Source organism: Canis aureus, chromosome 36 (assembly GCF_053574225.1).
Source record: "Canis aureus isolate CA01 chromosome 36, VMU_Caureus_v.1.0, whole genome shotgun sequence".
Taxonomy (NCBI): Eukaryota; Metazoa; Chordata; class Mammalia; order Carnivora; family Canidae; genus Canis; species Canis aureus.
This window is the reverse complement of record NC_135646.1, coordinates 9,582,992-9,601,316: the sequence shown is the minus strand read 5'-3', so window position 1 is coordinate 9,601,316 and position 18,325 is coordinate 9,582,992. Positions and strand designations below refer to the sequence as shown.

At 36.5% G+C, this 18,325-nt stretch overlaps 1 protein-coding gene, 1 long non-coding RNA gene and 1 pseudogene across 14 annotated transcripts in view; 1 reads left to right on the top strand and 2 right to left on the bottom strand.

Annotated features, from left to right (window-relative positions):
- Positions 1-18,325, top strand: part of SPAG16 (sperm associated antigen 16) — a 911,935-nt gene that overhangs the window by 577,207 nt on the left and 316,403 nt on the right. The gene's annotated exons all lie outside the window — the stretch shown is intronic.
- LOC144305922 (uncharacterized) overlaps positions 1-18,325 on the bottom strand; it is a 188,600-nt gene that overhangs the window by 16,510 nt on the left and 153,765 nt on the right. For all 3 annotated transcript variants that reach the window (XR_013372951.1, XR_013372949.1, XR_013372950.1), the window contains one exon: positions 1,655-1,717. This is a non-coding gene — a long non-coding RNA (uncharacterized LOC144305922). The remainder of the gene's footprint in view (positions 1-1,654; positions 1,718-18,325) is intronic.
- LOC144305782 (Y-box-binding protein 1 pseudogene) lies at positions 2,750-3,912 on the bottom strand (annotated as a pseudogene).

Here is an 18,325-nt window from a genome sequence, read left to right as displayed (position 1 = left end):
ATTGCTGAAATGTCCCAATTCTTTTCTTAGTTGAATTTGGTGAATATTTGAAACTGTTTTTCATTATTGATCCTTGAATGAAAACTTAACTGACTATAGAATCTGTGATTTACATTTTCTTTCCTTGGATTATTTTAAAATGCTGTTCTACTGGTACATTATTTTGTATATGGTTTTCTAGAAGTCTGATGCCAACTAATCATCTTGCTTTTGCTATCTATCTACCCATCTATCTATTAATTATTGGCTTGGGTCCACAGTCATCTTTTTTACCTAGTAAAATTATAAAACTTAGTATTTTTTACCATGATATCACTTCAAATTGATCATTACTAATCAATTTTCACTGTTGTGCAGTGGGCTCCTTCAATATGTAGATTCTGGACTTCTAAGTTTCTCCTCTAAATTGATCTATCCCATTCCATCAAAGTGCTCAGCAGTAAAAAGAGCCTTCATATCCACTTATGTTAGAGGGCAATTATGAAGAAATGTAGCCTGTTTTTACTCTGTTAATATAGTGAGTTTTAAAAAAAGTCTTAAAATCTATACTTGTTAATAGAAAAATCTCTTGAGGGTAGCCAGCTAACATAAAAGAATGGATTTTCTAATCAGATTTAACAAGAATCAGAGATCTTACCCGGTATGAAACTTTACTAAATAATATCAAAAAAAGCTCCAAGTAGAGAGAGCAGTCTTGTATACCAAAGGCAGCTCCCCAGATCCTGTCTAAACACACTAGGCATGTACTTCTAGCCTAAACACACTAGGCATGTACTTCTAGCCTAGTATTATAGAACTGTAGACAAGGTCTCTGTATGAGGATCTTGGGATAACCCCATGCCCTAGAAAAGTTTAAATTATGAAACATCTCCATTTAATAGCTCTAACACTTGTATCACTGACAGGGAGCTAAGTAAGCCTCATGGGTTCTATAGCTGACCCTTAGCTAGAACATCCTATGAAGTACATTTACAGATAAATTCTCTTCCTCCTAGAAAATATCAATAGTTTATATACCCTAATGTCCAGTTAGCAAGGAGCTTGGATTAAGTCACCGGCCAACATTTTTTTTCCCTAGAAGCACTCAACTCTATAAAGGGGATACTATGGCCTAAATATTTTTATCTCCCCCACCAAATTCATATGTTGAAATTCTAACCCCAAAAGTGATGGAAATATTAATGGGGCCTTTAGTAGATGACTAGGTTTTGAGGGTACAGCTCTCATTCATGGGATTAGTGCTCTTTTTAAAGACCCTATATGAAGTCTACAGTGCTCCCTGACTTCTTCTATCATGTGACGATATTACAAAAAGTCTGGAAGCTAAAAGAGGTCTTTACCCAACCATACTGGCACCCTGATCTCAGATTCCCAGTTTCTAGACCTGTAAGAAATTAATTTCTGTTATTTGTAAACTACATAGTCTGTGGTGCATTGTTATAACAGCCCAAACATACTAAGACAGGAGTTAATGTGCTGTGGATCAGGCGCTTTCATTCCTTCCTTTCAGCAATTTGATATGGCTTTCCATTTTGTATTTTTTTATTTTCAAAAAAAATTAATATTGAATGGATAACTGGAGGAAAAAATAGTGTGATGGAAATGGAAAAATAGCTTGGTCATTTAGACCATAGAGTTAAAACCATTTATTTACCTGGTTCCAGCACTGGTCTGTGTTCAGATATATTGCAGACTTCATACCTGGAGACTCATTCACCTGAAGAAACAACACAGTGGTGTAGTTGCTTAGATAATTGATATTATCCATGGTATCAAAGGCAGAATTGAGGTTTTTATTGAGTCAACTTGAAAATTAGAAAACAATGGAGATAGTTTATATAATACTGAGATAGGTCCATATGATACACATATAGGTTCTCTTATTTTTATTACAGTAAATCAAAGTTCTAGATATTATATATGTACTTCTTAACATGAGCAACCATTATACTTCTCTGTTTTTTAGTCCCTAATTCCATGTAGAATAAGAATTATGATATATTCTTGTCCTGTTTTCTGAGCAGATGTATCAATTTATTACCTTACTTCCTTGGAGTCTTCTCTGTGTCTTCTATTTCATGTCAACTTTTTTTTTTTCCAATGTTTTCTAATTTCTTTAAAAAAAATGTACCATCAAGTAAATAATAACAATTCTTATATTTGTATAGTTTTTAATTTATAAATCACTTAAAAACTCTAGAAATGGCTCTAAATACAATTTTCTAAGTAATCTAGCAATTGTGAGAAATTCTGTAAATACCCACTTAGTCACTATTGTTCATGAGGCACCATTTCTTTCTGCTGCCAAGCTATAGTTTATCCCAATCAATACCAGTTGCTTACTAAGATTCTGTAAGTCATGACTAGCCCTGCACAACTTGATAGATGGCTTAAAAAAAAAAAAAAAAAAGACTTTTTAACAGATGCTTGCCATATGTTGATTTGTTTTTTTTAAAAATCAAGTTATAAATTTTTATTACAATTTAAAATGGGGTTCTTAAAAATATCAACTTGAGCATATAGGAAAAATTTAAAAATCTTTAAAGGGATATTGAGAAAAACTAGGCTTTAAAAAAAGAGTTGTCATTGCCAAAAGATGGCTAGGTAAAAATAATAAAAACCCCATGCTGCATAGATAATACAGATAGTTCTATTTAACAGGCCAGTGGGCAAAAAGCAAGCACTTAATGCCTTCAGCTCAAATCTTTTATTCCTTATTGCTGGAATTTCATTTCTTCTTGTCATATGACTAAAACAGATGATAGTACAGATGGTAAGCCTCAGGAGTGGATGAACTGTCAGCTGGTGGATTGGCTGCTTTGTCTCTTTGCAATCTTGTGGTTTAGGGTTTTCTGGGTATCTATGTTGGTCATTGAATTTGTGGTGGTACCAACATTGTGGTGGCTGCTGACCTTGGATCTCCTCTTGATTTTCCTTACCTTCTTTATCCTTGTCCTCCCTAGGCTGCCTTTGATGAGAAAGACTCTTGTGGGATTGTGGCCTATGATCATAAAGCATATTCTGACTCACTGGTCTACCTTGTTCTCCTGCACCCTGATGGTCTGCACCACCTGTCACCTCTCCCTGCACAGCAGGGTTGGAAGACTATGGTCTAAGCCCACGGGGTTTCCACATGTAGTAAGGTGGGAAACATTGCCTGCTGTGGGGCCAGCACTGTTGGGTCTGGCCTTTGGGAGCACTCTCCAATCTCACTCTTTTCGCCACTCACCATTCTGGTAATTTTGCTGGGAATTCTGTGAACCCCTGCCTTGTGGAGAGCATCTATAATGGATATGGTCTGCTGCATATTTACTGCCTTGCTCTGGAGCTCCACCAGGGCCTGTCACATTTGCTACCTTCACACTCTTTTCTCCTTCAACAATATCCAACTCCACAGCCTCCCTATCTCCTGTACTGTGAAGGTACTTCTAGTGTCATTCTTTTTTATGGCAGTTGGATGTGTGAATACATCTTCCTTGGTGTCATTCCTATTGATGAAACCATATCTGTGTCTTACATTCAACTATTTTCTTGTTACCAAAACCTTTGTTGTGATTAGTTGCTTCTCCCTACAGCAGGTGCTGCCTATGTGTGGCTGTCCCATCCTCTCCTCCCTGTGTGGCTGCAGTTGCAGTTGGTGACGGGCTTGGTGTGGGTAGTGCTGAGGGCATTGTTGGATGCTCAGTCTTGGCCTCGGGCTCACAATTGGTGTGATGGTGACAGGCAGCAATGGTAACTGGACCGTTGTTAGCTCCCAGGTGCAATGGTAACTAGACCAGCAGCAGGGCTGCTCAGGGCTGGTAGATGACTTTGAAAAAAGAAACAAACCATTTATCCATTATTCCCCATTGGTAACATCTAAGGAGAATTTAGTAGCTTAGACATTTTCTAAAGTGAAAATACAGCAATCTAAAAAAGCTTGTCTCAATGACTAGAAAGGAACAATTAAGAAATTAAATGAAGTTTTGTTGTATTAAATGTGGTCTTAATCATTTGAGCAGAAACACGTCTCCTTTTCCTTCAGTATCTGTTTTGTTTTGAAAATATGGCTTATATGAATGATAGCCTTACCTCCTTACCCAGATTATTTAAGCTAAAGCTGCTTTTTATTTTTTAACCTCTCATATGCTCTCTGATTTGTGACATTCTCTCTAGTTTTGTTTCAGAAATGACAATGCCATTCTAGAGAAAATAATATATATAAATTATTTTTTCTAGTAGAAATATCTACGTCTGGTTAAAAATATAAGTCATTATTGATGTATTCCTATTTCGAGTTGATATTTATAGTGATGTAAATTATGATCTTTACAATACATGATTATAAGTATTTTCCATTCACATAGTATCATTTTTCTAAGATGTATCAAAACCAGATTTCGCAGTTGTACATTCTATGGGCTCCATGCTAGGTAGCTGGGGACTGGCAGGCTGCCCCACAGCCATTGTGAGTTTACTGCAAGAAATCTGGAGACAGCCATGGGGAGTCCTGAGGGCCAAAATCCCATGAGGGCAAGACTGGACTGACATAGAGTTAATTTTTCAGGAGAAGTTATATAATATACCTCAAATTACAAGGAAAAAGAAACTTTAAAAAAATTATACTTTGGTAGCATACATTTTATAGAAACATCATTTGAAAAATATATAAAACAGCTTTAAGGTATGTTCTATATTAAAGAATACAGTTGATGGAAAAAAAGAATATATAAAAGTTAGATTTTATTTATATACATTTCAGATAGAATTTTTTATCCTTGAAGGAGATCAGCAAACTGAACGTACTTCACACTTTGCCACATTTAATGTTATCAAAACAGACCAATTGCATTTCAGTATTTTGTTCCTTTTAGTAAAAGAGAAAGGGCTGTCTTCCTTAGACACAATATGACTGTCTCTGTCACCAAGAAGAGGAATAAAGGAAATTTTAGTCAAATTTTCTGTAGCTTCATGTGTTTAAGAGTCATCTGATGAGGTTGGGCTTAGATGCAGACTCCTGGGCCCCAGATCAAGAAATTCTAATTAAATTTATCTCGAAGATCTTAAGAATGTGAATTTTCTAACAAGTATCCCAAGTAGTTCTGGTTAAGGCAGTTTTTCTAAACACACTTTGAGAAGCACTGTCCTAGCCCTTTCCATGTCAGCACCAATATCTAATTGGTCTGATTTGGGGAACTTGGGTAACACATAGCAGTGAAACTTCAAGTTACCACATTCTTATCCAGCATTTGATATAATTTGTTTTGTCTAAGTAATTAATATCCATGAAATAAGAGAAAAAGATAAGGACTCTTACTAAATCTCCCAAAGAATATAGGTGCTCTCTTCCCCATAGTTTACTTCATTCTCATTACAAGAAATCAGAATTCTAGATTTATATATTGAGTATAAAACCTGACAGCAATTGATACAGGAGTGTCAGAGGTAGAGTTCAGGGACGCCTGGGTGGCTCGGCGGTTGAGTGTCTGCCTTTGGCTCAGGGTGTGATCCCGGGTCCAGGGATTGAGTCTCACATTGGGCTCCCTGTAAGGAGTCTGTTTTTCCCTCTGTCTGTGCTCTGCCTCTGCCTCTCACTGGGTCTCTGACGAATAAATAAATAAAACTTTTTGTTTTTTTAAATGATGCCATTAGAGATAGAGTTCATCTATGAGATAAAAGGACTAACAGGGGATCCCTGGGTGGCGCAGTGGTTTAGCGCCTGCCTTTGGCCCAGGGCGCGATCCTGGAGACCTGGGATCGAATCCCACGTCAGGCTCCCGGTGCATGGAGCCTGCTTCTCCCTCTGCCTGTGTCTCTGCCTCTCTCTCTCTCTCTCTCTCTGTGACTATCATAAATAAATAAAAATTAAAAAAAAAAAAAAAAAGGACTAACAGAATCAGGGGAGATGAAGAGGGTACCAGCCTAACAGGGAAGTATCCTAATAAGGAACTATAGGATTAAGCAGGAATAAGGGAAAGGAACTATTATGGGCTGGATTGTGACTCCTCCAAATTCATATGTTGAAGCCCTAACCCCAACTACATCAGCATGCAACTGTGTTCAGAGACAGGGCCTTTAAAGAGGCAATACTCATTTTTTTTTTTTAATTTTTATTTATTTATGATAGTCACACAGAGAGAGAGAGAGAGAGAGGCAGAGACACAGGCAGAGGGAGAAGCAGGCTCCATGCACCGGGAGCCCGACGTGGGATTCGATTCCGGGTCTCCAGGATCGCGCCCTGGGCCAAAGGCAGGCGCCAAACCGCTGCGCCACCCAGGGATCCCAAGAGGCAATACTCATTAATTAGGGTCTTATGAGTAGGCCCTAACCCAATATAATGGTGTCCTTATAAAAGAGGAAATTTGGGACACCAGAGATATATACCCGCAGAAGAAAGACCATGTCAGAACATAATGAGAAAGCAGCCATCTGTAAAACCAAGGAGAGGTGTCAGAAGAAACCAATCCTATAATATCTTGATCTTGAACTTCCAGTCTCCTGAATTGTGAGAAAATGAACTTCCATCATTTAAGCTACCCAATCTGTGACATTTTGTTATGGCAGCCCTAGCACACTAATTCAAATTTTGGTACAAAGAAGAGGGTGATGCTATAACAATTATCTAAAAATGTAAGAAGTGGCTTTGAGTAATAAGCAGAAACCAGAAGAGTTTTGAGGCGCATGCTAGAAAGAGCTTAGATTGCCTTGGAGAGATTGTTGGTAGAAATATGGATGTTAAAGATTCTTCTGATGAGGTCTCAAATGAAAACAAGGAACATATGTCTGAAAATTGAAGGAAAGGCAATCGTCGTTAATAGCAGCACAGAACATGGCCAAAATGTGTTCTAATATTTTGTGGAAAGCATTAAATGACAAACTTGGATATTCAGCTGTGGAGATTTCTAAGCAAAGTGTTGGTATATGGCCTGGCTTCTCCTTGATGCTTGTAGTAAAATGTGAGAGGAGAGAGATTAATTGAAGGAGTTGTTGGGCCAAAAGAAACCAAAACTTGAAGAGCTGGAATATTTATTGTCTATCCACACTGCAAAAAATGAGCAAGTGTGTTCTAGAGAAAACACCAAGGATGGCCTGGATAGTAATTCCATAAAGCAATGGTGAGTGGGACCTGTTGATCTCATCAGCCTCTCTCCAGAAGCCAGGGATAAAGATGAGGTGACAACAGTAGCTATGCAGCAGATACACTGCTAGCTTGGACTAAAGGGGACAGAGATGGGACAAAATGAAAGGCCACTGAACTTCTGGCATTTTAAAGGTCGGAACAATAGCACTATCTGGTGATAAACACATATGACCCTCCAGGAAAAGGGAAAAATGACCCTGAAGGCAGTCGGGTTTTCCTCCTCAGTTCTGGAATGGGGCTACCTCCTCAGTTATTACTGCAGTAATGTCTTAATAAATCTATTCATATACAGTATGACTGATACCTATTTTCATATTGTAGCCCCAGTGATTTTCCAAAGTGCATTTTGATTTTGTATATTCATACCTCCCTCCAATCCTGTGTACTCCAGTTTACAAACCATAAATTTCTTCACTTTGTTCTTAGAAAAAAAAAAAAAAAAACTAAATGTCTTAATATAATCTATAAGACCTCAAATGACCTGGCATTTATTTGCCTCTCCATCCTCATCTTATCCTCTTTCTTGATCTGTCTGGTCCATTCCAGCTGACTTTCCCAGAGATCCCATGCTCAGCATGTACATACTCTACAGGGCTTTTGCATATCTTGTTCTCTCTACGTATAATGGACCTCCTGCCTCTCCTTGCCCACTTAACACCTACCAATCCTTTAGATCTCACCACTAAAACCACTTCCTCAGGGAAACTAGACTATGTAAAATTTCAATGTTATGGTCCTCATAGGACTGAAAATTCTTCACACAACACTGTAAGCTCCACAAGGCAGGGCCTATGCATGTGTGTGCACACGTATCTTTGCAGATGAACATTCCTAACAAATATTTTTGAATAAATGCATGTACATGTAAATGAATGAATGAATATAAAATTTTGAGGAAATACGGTTTTGGACTATTTAGTTCTATCTGGCTTTGTTTAATATTAATCTTAGAAGCCCATATAAATATTTTATGAGTTAACTGGTTAATTTTAACCCTGTTTCACATTAACAATAAATCTGCAAACAAACAAACAAACAAACAAACATACAAAAAAACAAACCCACATTTATTCCCATAGAGTAAAGGAATTAATGTAAAAGTCATTTCTTGAAAATGCTAAGAGGCACTTGAAGTTTGGTAGTCTATACTACTAAACATCTTTCCCCTCTTCTCTCATCTGTTTTCCCCTCTCTCTGTCACCAGATCATTTCTTCTCCAGAGTTCTTGAACCAGATTCTTTCTCCACCAAAATCATTATGGGCTTTGGGAAAAAAAGAAAAAAACAAGTTCAACCACACAAAAGAGATTACAGGGTGCAAGCCAAACTGTGACAGTCCTCAGGAGAACATTATTACTCATTTTTACTCTAAAACATAATTGTTAAGTGCTCAAAATACAGAAGAATGAGCCATGCTAGAAAAGTGACGTTGCTTTTTCCCCTGAAGACTAGTTTTGACTATCCTTTCTGAAACATACAATCACAGCAGTGTCTTACCCTTTACTATTGATGACACAATAGCTTGTTATGTTTTAATTTCACTCTAAGAATATCTATAGCAATTTAATGTTCCCTCTCCTGTGGCCTCCCCCCAGAGGTCACCCTTCCAAGGACGATGGGCAGTACCATTTTGCTAATGCTAGTGTTTTCCATGCCAGTCTCTTACTCAGCTCATTGTGTTTTTTTTTCTCTCTGAAAATATTTTATAGCAAAGGAATAATAGCTCAAAAAGAAAAGACATTTATCAAACTAAGGGTAGAAAAAGGAAGACCAAGAAGAATTGCCAAGAAAAGCTTTTACTAATGCTCCACAGGAGGAAGAGTTGCAGAAGCACGTTCTGTGAATGATGAAACGGCCAGACTGAGAGAGCCTTCAGAGCAAAAAGTTGTATTAAACTCATTTGCTTTTTTATTTGCTATTTTCTTCCCCATCTCGTTCACTTCAAAGTTTGTATTTCTCTTCCCTTGTGGGTGCTAACTTTCATTTTGCTTTTCTAAATGATGTACTATATCTGCTCTAACATTCTAATTAGGCCTTTTGCAGTTGTACTTAGAATAGTATAAAATCTCAAGATACAACATTTCTCACACCTAAAGAATAGATGACCCATGATGGGGAAGTTCACATAGTTGCAATTTAATAGAGTCAGCAAGAATACTGACATACCCACAGGGGATCTGCCTTCCAGAGTCTGACAGATGACATAGCTGAGGATAGATCAGCCTTAAGGGCTGATGCACATTACTATCATTTTCCTTGGGAATCTGATGTCAGGCTCCAAGCAGCTGCATATCATGGGGGTTTTATCCTATGTTGTTAGATGTAGTTGATAAATTTTGCCCTAGAGGCAGGCTTAATTTTAACATATTCCTACTTACTTAATAAAAAATAGATTTTTCCCCCTAGATGATTTGTAATATAGTATATTGATATTAAATGGAATATATTCGTATACTGTTTTTAAATGTGAATATGCTATATACGCTCAATTTGTGTCAACTAAAACAATGATTTCCATTTTTTTTTTACTATTGCAAAATCATTTTTATTGGTGGAAATATTTTTGCATGGAGTAGAGAAGAGCAGCCAATTTAAAAACCTCTTTAAAATATAAACATTAGCATCATTCTCCAACTCTAGTACCTACCATAGTCCTTTATAAGTGCTGGACAAAGTAAACCAAATTAACTGATCCAACGTGGTAGACTGGACAAGGGCCTTAGTATCCAGGGATCAGCCATTAGGTGACTTTCTTTCAAGCAGAAGTTGACTTTCTAGAAATCTCATGATCTTTGACATAGTCCCACTGTTATGGGAGAGCTTGGTTCTCATCTCTCGGAGCTGAAGGATGAATCAGACAAAGGAAAGTGAGTAAAGTTTTAGAAGTTTATTAAGCAGAGGTACAGAGAAAGCCCTCAGAAGTGAGAGGGGTCCCTACAGGGTTGCCTCTGGGGGCTTGTAGGATGGTCTTTTATTGAAAGCCAATCAGGGAACCTTTGAACATGTCTATTGCTATCACTATTGAGTAAAGACTAGTGATAACATCTTTAATGGTTTACTTGTTTGGGGTCTGGCTGTTCTTTGTTGGTCACAGAGGACTGTCATAAAAAAGACATCCTCCCTGCCCACACCTAGGGCAGTGTGGTCTGGCTTGTTCCCTTATCTCTGGTTTTCCCTACATGTCAGCATTTTTGGGATTTTTGTGAGCTGATTCTGTGGCCCCCTTACCTAGCTCTCCCTACCTAGCCATGTTTGTCCATAACTCAACACTGCTTTTGACTTTTTCTGGCTTACCTCAGAATGTGGCAAAGAAAGGAAGGAGATACCTTGTCCCTGAGACACAATTAATTCATTTCCAGGTAATTCCCATCTGGTAAGGTCTGACTTGCCTGCAATCAGCCACGCCTCCAATGCTGACTGCAGTGTTGCTCACAGATTCTGTGAAGTCGAGGTCTAGGCCATTTCTTCTAGGCTTGCTTTTAGAGAACTTTCTCCTCTTTGCATCATATATTATAATAACAAGACAATGAATTCAATTCAAAAGAGGTTATTTTTTTAATAGTAAACTAAAAAATCCTTTCTGTCAATTTTATTTATTTATTTATTTATTTATTTATTTATTTATTTATTTATTTATTTATTTTTAAAGATTTTATTTATTTATGAGAGACACAGTGAGATAGAGAGAGGCAGAGACACAGGCTCTTCACAGAAGAAGCAGGCTCCATGCAGGGAGCCCGATATGGGACTTGATCCTGGGACTCAAGGATCACATCCTGAGCCGGAGGTAGATGCTCAACCACTGAGCCACCCAGGTGCCCCTCTTGTGTCAATTTTAATTCTAATTTGGTTCCACCTGTGTCTGTTGATATTCAGTCTCCAAGCAAAACTGATTTTTTTCCCTCATACGTCCCCACTGCTTGCTCTGTATGGCAGAGTTGCACTTAAAACAAGATGAACTAAAAATGTAGCAAGAAGGGAAAACTTTATAACTTAGTTGATTTTCTATATAATTTCTTTCATACTCTAGCAATAAGTGGAGGTGTACTGAAGAAAGGCAAAAGTAGGCAAAAACTGAAAGCCACTTTTGTGACAATGACGAGAAAATCTTTTGCCCACAGTCAACATTGCATAGGCTTTAATGCCTTTTCCTGTTTGAGACCACAACCCTAGTGTTCCAGAATTCCAATGAATGGAAAAATGATTCAAGACATGAAAACCAGAGCTCCTGAAGAAAAATTAAAGAAAACAATATTATTTTACCTGAAGGAGAAAAACTAAAGGGAGATATAATTTTAGCATGGGTAGGGACACTGCATAAAATATGGAAGATAGCTATTCCAGTGGAATCGGGGATTCAAATTTAGTTCCATTTGAGCTAAAATTAAATTTAGTTTTAATTTATACCAGGAGGAATTTGCAATTCATATTAACTCTTCTTAACCAGACCATAACAAAGGAAAATGAAAACTAGATATTTGTTCTGTGCCAGTCTCAGCCTATCAATAACCAATGCTGCGGTTGGACCAGCTGTGTGGTCCTTATTTTTATTGCAAGATGCCTTTCAGCAACAACCATCAGAAAACTTTGAAAAAATAAAAATTTACTACTTACAAGAGCTGGAAATTACACAGCATATGTGAGGCCACATAACAAGATGGCAGGTAGAGAAAGAGAAAGAGCACTAACAGGCTGGCTAGCCATTCTGTTTTTATCGGAGTCAAGGGTAGCATCCAGGCTGTTCCAGCTCACTCTTTATTGGTAAATTTAAAACATAAAAGTAGGAATTTAAAGCAAAGAAAGAAAAGGGAAGTGATTCAAAGGGTCAGTTATGGAAATCAACCAGCATCTCTAAAACAAAGGAACCTCAGTATGGGGAGGTGGCCTCCTTTTTTTATCTAGCTGTGTGGCAATGTGTTCATTTGTCTTTATAGTGAATGCCTCTTTGAAATGGATTCCTCAGCAATCAAAGCTCAAGTCAGGCGCTTGAATTACAAAAAAAGAAAAAAAAAACAATACCAACAAAACAATTGTCAGGGCTTTATACTGTTATTCTTTAGTTATAATTAAGAACTGACCAAAAATGTCTTTTATTGATGCTGCTTGAAAGCAAAGATGTGCTGTGGATGTGAATGAGTGTGAATGTATTTTAGTACTTACTGCTTGTCAGACCTTCAGAAGCAAGAGTGGGTTGGCCTTCTAGAAGTATGATCTCTCTGTAGTCACACTGCGTCTGATTTCCCATTCTGAGAAACCTTATCCCTGGGGACAACCAGCTCGTTTTCAGATAATTCATTCCTAGAAAACTGACTTAGGGCACCAACCACACACCCCAATGCTGAATGCAATATTGCACACAGATGGCCGGGAGACAGGGTACAGGCTGACTCAGATTTGATTATACAATGATCACAACAATACAAGTATTGAAACAGAAGTCCAAATAAGTCACATGACCAGACTCATATAGTCAGGAAATGGCAAATAGGGATGTGAATCCAGTCCACTGATGCCAAAGCTTTTGTTCTTTCCATCATCTCACCCTGTTCACCTACGTGAAGCTTACAAATCTTTTTCAAACTTCAAGTGACATTAATGCATGTCACTAGTGATAGAAATAAATGTTTTGGTTTTGATTGAGGTGTTAAGTGGAATTCCAAAAGGTTAATAATGAAACAATGAAATAACTTCTCTTTTTTTTTTCTTTTTCTAAAACCCTTTATCTCTTTATTGCTAAATACAAACTGATAATTAGAAAATCCTTAGGAAATTCTTGGTTCAAAGATTTATTTATATAATTGCTCCTATATGAAGCTTTTCAAGAGTTTCATAGAGCATATAAGAACATAAAAGAGAAAACATGAGACTAACATTTCCCTTGCAAACTGTAACATTTTTGAGGTCTAATGGACCCTACTACTGATTAATTAATTACTAACTAAACCTATGAAAATGAGAACATCCAGCTTACTATTTCTGTCCACTTTTTGCTGAACATGGCTTGCTTTGATGAGCAGTGGCCTTGGACTCCTCACAAAGAATCTATGTCTCTAAATCAGATATATTCGTGTTCCTCTTTGCCTATGCAGATACATATATTATTTCAGTCCAAAGAGATTTTTTTTTGTTGTTGCAAATTTAAGGTGATTAAAATGGTTTTTAATGGCAGTAATTCTGCAGTTATAATTACAGTGTTTATTATCATGAAGAATTTAATATAAATATATGGCAATTACCAGTGCTCTACTGGGGAAGGCTGAAAATAATTTGTCCTAATCTAGAGATTTTTCTGAGATCCATAATATGCATTCACTAATTCCTTTGCCCTAACAATACCACTGTATGAAATAACTCTAGGGATTTTTAAAGGTTAGAGATGTTCACAGCAGGAGAGTGACAGAGCATGTATGGAAAACCTAAATTCTGCAACCATTTAGCAGGATTTTTCCCCATTAAATCACAGTACCATAAACTTAGGTATGTAAAATCTCTTCATTACATTTATTTTTTCACTAGAGTTTATGTATTTTTAAAGCTCCAGGAAAAACTCCCCCAAATTACTCTTCTTGTATCATACTATGTTTGAATTCCTATGGAATTTCCTTTTTAAAAATATATATACGTATTTATTTATTCATGAGAGACACAGAGGGATAGGCAGAGACACAGGCAGAGGGAGAAACAGGTTCCTTGCAGGGAGCCCCATGTGGGACTCAATTCCGGGACCCCAAGATCATGCCCTGGGCCGAAGGCAGAAGCTCAACCGTTTGATTTCCCATTCTGAGAAACCTTGTCCCTGGGGACAACCAGCTCGTTTTCAGATAATTCATTCCTAGAAAACTGACTTAGGGGACCAACCACACACCCCAATGCTGAATGCATAATTGCACATGGATGACTGGGAGACAGGGTCCAGGCTGACTCAAGTTTGCTCATGCGATGATCACAACAATACAAGTATTGAAACAGAAGTCTGCTGAGCCATCCAGGTGTGAATTTTCAGTTACATATAGGTGATTTCCATTTTTGATGGATAATTTGCATTTAGTACTTTAAAAACATCAATCCTTCAAAATAATACTATTGCATGAGTAGAGTTACTTTTTCCATTAGCCCATCCTGCATTATTACTAACTGGATTACTTTTCTTAATTAACTTGGCACTTATCAGTATATAAAAAAGCAAACAATAATGATTTCTTAAAATATTTCTGATTTTCAAGATTTTATTCCACTTCCTCAATTCCAACCTGCCAAAAGTGAAACAAATGCCTATGGAAAAGTAATTACTTTTCTCCTTTTTTAACTTCTTCTTAATTAACTTTTAATCTATGCTGTTACACAGAGAGCATCTCTTAATACTAAATGTGTCTAAAATGTAGAAGACAGAGATTTAAATGATTTAGATAAACATCTGCCTAGCACAGAGGCATAAAAACTACAAAATTAGGATATGGGTGGCTGAGTGCCAGTAGTAGCTGCCAGCAAAAGAACGATATTGTCTTCATTTTTTTTTTTAATCTTTTGCTTACTAATGAAGCAACTTAATAAATGCCTCCTAACCATACATCCTTATTTTAGAACATGTTTCTTGGTCTACCTGACATAAAATTCTAAAAAGTTTGAATGAGAAATCACAGAAAAAACTTCTATGTAATAATTTATGGAAGACATATTCTGTTAGGGAAAAATCAATAAATTGAAAATTTTCAGTATGAAATGAAGCACTATTGTTTTGTTTAGTTGGAGTGGATTCTGTCAACAGTAATTTAAAATAATCAGTTCAATGATATGATCCCTGGTTGGTGTTTAGATAATTACTATACTTATGTCTAGTAATTTTCATCTATTAAATGGAGCAGAGTGGCAAGTAAAGACAGGAAGCTTTGACTCTTAACACCTCCTCTACAGTATTTGTGTAATTTGTCTTTTAATAACTGAAAGAACATGACAATAAATCCTTACATACAAAATGGAAAATATCCTACATTCTGTCTGCATGCCAAGTTAACCAAATATCCTTATTTGCACAAAATACAGTAGAAATGTGTGTGCACTTGCATACCTTAGCTTCTCAATTACTCTAGAGAGTTAGGAAGACTAAGGAACCAGAAAATAGTGCTTAAATTCATGTTTTTTTTTAATTTGAGAAGAAAGAGGCAAAAATATAATTAATTGTGGAAAATATGACTGTAAACCACCAAAACCCAAAAGAATAAACAGAAATAATTTTTGAAAATAAGAGAATTCCACAAAATGATGAGTTAATAAATGCCAAATATCAAACAAAACAAAACAAAAAAAAAAAAGAAAGAAAAGAAAGAAAAAGGACTATTTATAGTAACAATAAAAATCATAAAACCTTTGGAATAAAATTAGTAAGCAATGTGTAATACTTATAATAATAAAACTATAAAATGTTATTGTGATAAAGACTTGTAAATGTGAAGGTTTTCTTTGTCTTAGGTTGGAATTATTTAGCGTTGTAAAGAGGTCAAATTTCCCAAAATGTTTTGTTGTGTGTGGGTTTTTTGTTTTTTTTTGTTTTGTTTTGTTTTTTTGTTTTTTTTTTAATGAAATGAGATCAAGTGTTCAAAATTCCAACAGGATTTCTTTTTTGGGGGGCAGGGATGGGCAGAGAGAGTGATAGAATACAAAATAAAATCTCATTATCTGATATGCTACATGTGAGAAAGCCAGAAAATTCTTTCCCAAAATAAGATATACTGTTTAACTATGACAATTAAAATGTGATATAGGTGAAGGAATACATGGCAGATGTATTGGTTTTCAAGACATTTGGTATCAGTCACTAAAGAACTGTGATCCCTGAGTGACAGGAAACAAATGATGGGAACCCCATGAGGAGTGCCTCAGCTTACTTCCTCCAGAGAGTTTTTAGGCAATGGTCCATGGCAGACTCCCGGACTTGAGAAGTTGAAAGTTCAGGGAAAACAAGGTGGCTAGAGCTTTCAGGACAGAGTACTGGAGAGAGGAGTGCTACACAGAGAACTCTAAAGATCTTCAGAGGTTGCCCCAGGAGCATTTAGCTGAACAGTGATCAGTGCATGTGTTTGAGGAAAGTACCTGAATCTGGGGAAAGAATCATGAAAAGGGTTAGAGGAAGCAGTTTCTAAAGTTTATATGGTACTGGAAATTCTGGATATTCCAGTAGGATTGGAAAAACACAATTTGTGGAGCATTCGGTTGAATATCAGGGAGGTCTTAGTATATTACTCAGTATTAGGAAGAGTTCTCCAGAGAATTGGAACCAATAGAACATATACAGAGAGATTGGGGTCAAGGCGGTGGGGGATGAATTAGCAAATGCAAAATCTCTGGAGAAGCTGGAGACCCAAGAAGAGATGATGTAGCTTGAGTTTAAAAGCCATCTGAAGGCAGAATTTCCTCCTTCTTAGAAAACTTTTTAGTCTTTTTCTCTTTAGGCCTTCAACTGAGCAGATTAGTCCTACCAACATTAAAGAAAGTAATCTTTTTAAATCAGTGTTGCTGATTTAAATGTTGAACACATCTTTCACAGAGACATCTACTCTGATCTTCGACCAAAAATTGGGAACCATGGCCTAGCCAAGTAGACACATAAAGTTAACCAGCACACTTAGTATTTTACAGCTCTCAGGAATTGCTTCAGCAGTAGGGAATGAGCAGCTCTAGACTGAGGACTTCTCTGGACCCGTCTAACAAATTATGAAAGCAAGGCCCAAAAGGGTGAAACTATTTACAAGTAATTTCACTGCATCCCAGAAAAAATGCACACATGTATTAATGGGAATAGGAAAAATCCAGCACTCCAAAAGGTAAAGTTCTCATTTTTTTTAAATTCAATTAAGAATTACCAGGCATTAAAAAGAGGCAGGGAAACCTTACCTAAAATTTAGGTGGAGGCACAATCAACTGAAATCAATCAGAATTGTCACAGATGTTAGAATTACATCCTAAAAACATTTGATCTGATTAAAACAGTTAACTGTGTTCCATATATTCAATATCATACAGAGGGACATAAATTATAAAAAAAGACATAAAAATTCTATAGATGAAAATTATAGTGCCCAATATAAAATATACACTGGATGAGATTAATGGCAAAATAGGAATTATAGAAGAAAAAAGATATAGCAATAAGAACTCTCCAAATAAAATGTACAATGAAAAGAATTTTAAAGATTATGAAGCATCTCACTGAGCTCTGGGACAACTTTGAGTGATTTACTATATGTGTAATTGGAACTCTTTTTTTTCTTGTGACTTGAGAGCAAATTTTTTTTTACGTTGTTATTTAAATTCCAGTTAACATACAGTGTAGTATCAGTTTCACATGTACAATATGGTGATTCAACACTTCCATACAACACCCGGTGCTCATCATAAGTGCACTCCTTAATCTCCATCACTCATTTCACCCATCCCCCACCCACCTCCCCTCTGGTAACCAGCAGTTTGTTCTCTGTAGTTGAGTCTGTTTCTTGGTTGGTTTGTCTCTCTCTTTTTATTTTTTTTCTTTTCTCATTTGTTTTGTTTCTTAAGTTCCATATGTGAGTGAAATAATATAGCATTTATCTTTCTCTGATTTATCATTTAGCGAAATACTCTCTCGCTCCATCCATGTCATTGCAAAGGGCAAGATTTCATTCTTATCATGGCTGAATAATATTCTGTGTGTGTGTGTATGTACATATATACTACATCTTCTTTATCCATTTATCAATCAATGGACATATGGGCTGTTTCCATAATTTGGCTATTGTAAATAATGCATAATGCTGCTATAAACATCAGGCTGCATGTATCGCTTTGAATCTATTTTTGTATCCTCTGGGTAAATAGTGCAATTGCTAGATTGTAGGGTACCTCTGTGTTTAATTTTTTGAAGAATATTATACTATTTTCCAATGGCTTCACCAGTTTGCATTGCCACCAATAGTGCAAGAGAGTTCCCCTTTCTCCGCATCCTCACCAATACCTGTTGTGTTTTGTGTTAGCAGTTTTATCCACCAAAATGACTGAACATTTGTAGAACATTCTACCTACAAACAGCAGAATATACATTCTTTTCAATTGCAAATCAATTATTTACAAAAGAGACCATATTATAGGCCCTAAAACAAGTCTCAAAAACTTTAAATGGATTTTATTCATACAAAGTATATTCTCTGCCTACACTGTCATTGAATTCGAAATCAGT